Here is a 5,106-nt window from a genome sequence, read left to right as displayed (position 1 = left end):
ATTGATAATCTACACTAAAAAAGGTTACAAATGCTGCCTACACTTAAGGTTACAAATGTTGGCTACAATAAGAAAGGTTAGAAGAACAAGTTAATCAAAGTTTTTCTACCAAGCCTGACCAAGTGGATAGTAGGTGCTGAGAAAAGTCAATGCAAGACAAGCAAAAAGTTAGTTAGAGCTGAGTAAAAGAAAATTCTCTTGATGCCAAGCACCAATAAAGTTTAGTTGATGCTAAGTGATTTTATAGAGGATGTCAAGCAATGTAGTATGTGCTATTGGAAATATGTCCAATCAATCAGATAAAGTAAGTCATGATTTTCATTTATGGAAACATATTTATTTTGTAGATTAACCCCATTCAGTTACAGAAGAAAATTGTCTAAGTATTTCATAGTATCACAGCAGCAGGATAGTTTTGATGATAATAAAATTTTCCCTTGGAATATTCTCTTGCGTAGTTGACTAGAGATGCATGAAACCATAAGGATGATGTATACTAGTGTGCATGTTTGTACAGTCAACCAAACTCAAGTTATGATGAAAATAATGATGTAGTACTAACACAGTGTAGAACAGAGCATATTAGTAGAATATGGTTAACAATTTGATTTATTGTTTTAAGCTGTATTTTCTTGTTGAGCTAACTCTAATAATGTTATATGAGTGGAAAAAAGAAGAATTCACTAACATGTTCCATATAAGTAAAGTATTTTATTTTTGAAGTTAAAAGGTGTGATGAGAAAATGTTAATTGTGAGTTGTGAAAGTGAAAAGAAAATGATTCAATGATGTGAAGTTGATATGATCTTGTGAAATGAGAGTAACAAGTGAATGCAACACTTTGATATGTGATGAAAAGATCTAATCCAGACTGATATGTGCATAGTTGTTATTTTGTGAAAAATCATCCATTAGAAAGTTTGTGAAGTACAACAAACAAGTCAAAATTGTATGTATACTCATTTCTTGAAGAACTTATTGTATAGTTGCATGTTAGGGCATTGGGCTCTTCTTTCACACATTTGTATATGATCCACCAACTCCTAATAGGGTTGAGGCTTCTAACAAGGCCTAGTCTCTTGACAGGGACTCAAGACACTATACATGCTTCATAGACTCCTAATAGGGTCAATATCCTAAACTGGATCCTTATATATAGTGAATCATCTAGGGGGTTCCATCCCTACAATGGTTTTCCCTTGGCTAGGGTTTCCCTAGTTAACAAAATATGGTGTTATGATCTCTCTCTATGTATGGTTGTTTACATTTCTTAGCACTATTGGTTTATTTTATTATGCACATCATAAGTGATTAATAATATTTAGTTGTGGGTTAAAATATTGAAAATATTGATTCACCCCAACCCCCTGCCACCCGCACCCCCCCCCCCCCCCCCCCCCCCCCCCTCAATATTATCTATTTCTAAAAATTGGTATCATAGCCTAGTTATTTAGAAAGGGCTTAAAAACTTTAATAAGATCCTTATGGATATGGAACAACTAAGGAAAAATCATGAAGAAGCACTTGAACATATTGATCTTCTTACTAATGAAAGAGATGGTCTCAAAGATAGATACATGAATGCAAAAGCCTATATTGGTGCATTGAAGGACAAGATAGATGACCCAAAATAGAAAAATCCTACTAATCAATCCAATGATGATGATATTGAAGAGTTGAATAGATCCTAAAACATGAGTTAAAGATAGTTGAACTCAAGCCGAGTCTTAAGAAAAATGGAGGTAAGATTGATTCTAAACTAAAAGCAGAGAATGCAGATCTAAGATTATAGTTAAGCAAGGTAACATTAGAACTAGAATCTATTAAGATAGAACATGAAGAATTAGAAAATTACAACACTATTGTAAAAGGGTAGTTGGTACAAACCAAGCAACAACTTGAGAAATGGTATACTAGCAATGATAAAATTGAAAAGTGAATATGTGTACAAAGACCAAGTTATGATAAGACTGGACTTGGATTCTTTCTTGGCCAATCCACTAAGAAACCTATTGAAACTAAATAACCTATTACTCCTAAAGTAAATAATGACCTAAGTAAGATAGATGATACATCTAAGGATAAAGTGAATGTTGATCACTCAAAGAAGAACAAAGAATCTGATCAAGATATGTTTAGAAAGGAATCTTTTACCTAGTGTGATGAACCTAAAGACACTAAAGCCAATTGTGAAGGTAAGTCTTCCAAACCTATTTCAAGATTTTATTGTCATAATTGTCATGGATATGGTCATTATGTAGTAGATTGTAAGAAACCTAAATTTGATAGTGATAATGCAAATAGTAGGATGCATAGGAATGCTAACCATGTAAGAAATAGAAGAAGATCTCATAGTAATGAGAGTGGAGAAAAAAGATAGATTGTTTGCTACATGTTAGTAAACAGTTTTGTCCTTCCAAAATTAAATACAAAGAATGACTCAAGATGCCCAAATAGAAGAACAATTGCCACTAGCAATTGGAAATACTATCATGAGATTGATAGCTTTTTTCTAAATTGAGAGGTACAACTCCCTCTTAGAAAGATATTCAGAGAATTTAAATAGTTGGTTATGTCTTTTACCAAAAGACACAAAGACTTTCAAGCATTTACCCATCACTATGGGATAAATACAATTACAAGATTTATAAACTGTACAATGAAGAAAGAAAAACAAACAAATAGCCACATGACCACCTATCCAATCTCTCATATCATAGGGGAAGTGCAAAGAAACATTATTTTATTCTATTGAATATGAATGATAATGCAAAACTACACCTAAAACATGAAATAAATGATTATATAATCATTTTCAATCCAAGAAAACCATATTCAGACTTTAGAATATGATATATGAAACTCTCTTTTATTTCAGATGCATAAGGAAACAATAACAATATCGTTTTATCTCTGTCATTATAGTCAAGTTGTAGAAAAATAGAAATTACACTTCTATTCCCCCTCCCTATTACAATCACTACACATAAAAATGTAATTCTCCCTTTCTTGTAGCTGTAGAACTACCAATGAAGAGAAGAACCCCCACTACATCTGAATCTTGCAATAAATAACATCTTTGGGTTGTCATTTGGTTTCTATAACCATTTCTTGAAAATCAATTTAATCATTATCATGAATAATCTTCTTCTTATCACTTTGGAATTTCAATAGTTGAGCCATTCTAAAGTTTCATCAATTATAAAAAAATCTATTTACCAAATTTAAAATGAATCCCATGTGCATTCTTGGACAGGTGGCATATGCTGGTAATAAACTATTGTCATTGATATACTGCTTCACTTAAATAGTCATAAATTTTGATCCATTATGAATTTTATAAAACAGCTTGGAAATAATTTAGATAATTAGGTTTTCTCAAATATGTCCAAAATTCATCTCAATCCAAAAATTTTATTGAAATTTGTGGGCCCTACAACATGACTATTTTTCTGACTGCAACACATTTGTATTTTCTGGTGCATTGACAGACCCGCATACAATCCATCATAACTTTTGACCTTGGCCTAATTTTTAATATTTCTTTAGTGAAGATTTAGAAAACTTGATTTCCTACAACATATCAAAAACTAAGCAAAATCCAATAGTGGGATAAAAAGTTGTTCTTCCTGCAACATAACTGTTGCTTTCTTTTTGTTGATAGAAATATGTAGTTACGGGATATTAAAAATTTAATAGTATATGCACTGATACCTACACATAAATCACATGTTCAAGCTTTCTTTTTGTAGTTCTCATTATCCACCATCACCTTCTACTCATTTTTTAAGTGGGACTCTTTTATCAAACAATTTACATATCACTCTTTATTGAATCTAAACATGCTCAAGCCTCAATGAGGATTTTGCCACTACTCCTTGCCAAGATTATCATGACATGTTTGGACATATTATTTGTTTGAGGGTTCACTAAAGTTTTATCTTGAAATTAAAATAAATAGTGTCAATTGATCTTATTCTGGAAATATGAACTGAGCTTTGAATCTTGATCTTGAACCTTGAAGCTTGAATTTTGACTCTACAGACTCGAACATGAACTTGAAGTTGAAGTTGAAGTTGAAACCTTTGGTTCAAGTTTGAGTTCAACTTTGCATGGGTATGCTACACCTTGGAATGTATTCACAATTCAGCCTTCTGTAAACTCGATCTTAAAATGAATCAGGATTTGAAGTTCTGAATTTGATGGTTCCACCTCGGCATATCTTCATAACTCTATCTTCTTCACAGGTTATATTTCATAAACTATCATCAATGATTAAAAATAAAACAAAATTTACTTTAGGGAGTTGACCTAAAAGTTTAGAATGTTGGTGTTAAAAATAGGGGTAACACTATAGATGCAACAATCCTTGACACATTGCAAGGGATTGTAGAACACTTGATGACAAGTTGAATGAACACAAAAAGAATGTACTTGCATGTTAGTTAGGTAATAACTTTGGACACATAGCAAGGTTTGGAAAAATGGTTAGAAGAGATCTAAACAAGAATCAAAATTATAGAAGGAACAATAGAAGTAATGAAGTAAAAGAGCAAACAAATGAATTAAAGGAATCATTTGTGAAAGTAAAGGAACCAGAAAGTGCTTATATAGTTTTAGAAGATGTACCTAATAGGACAATGAAGTCACTTATTGTCAGTGACTTTTCTCACAAGAATTAAGCATTTTTAGTGGCACAAAGTATCAGTTATTGATAATTGATTCTAGAGAAGGTATTAAGTTTTGTGCAGTTGACAGAAGGTAATAGACATTGAGAGAAGTCTACAGTAAAGTGTGCATTTCCTAATATGATAAAGATGATGAGATATGAAAGGATCAAACTCTCTATTACATAGAGATAGTACACTAAACTAGTGGTAGATACATATCTAATGCATAGTATAGATTATGGAAGATTTAAAGGACATGAACTAACTTGAACACATCATTTTTTTGTGAAAAAATTATGAGCAAGATTGAAGTAAGCATTGAAGAATTAAAGAACGTTACAAGCATGCAAAGTCACCAAAAACCCTAGTGCACATAATTGAGTTATTTTTTTGAATTTTTGAGCATAATCCTTCAAGAATTGCAAGGCAAGAAGTTT

Source organism: Cupressus sempervirens, chromosome 3, assembly GCF_028749045.1.
Source record: "Cupressus sempervirens isolate cs-2001-9-10 chromosome 3, ASM2874904v1, whole genome shotgun sequence".
Taxonomy (NCBI): domain Eukaryota; kingdom Viridiplantae; phylum Streptophyta; class Pinopsida; order Cupressales; family Cupressaceae; genus Cupressus; species Cupressus sempervirens.
Note: the sequence above shows the minus strand (reverse complement) of the source record.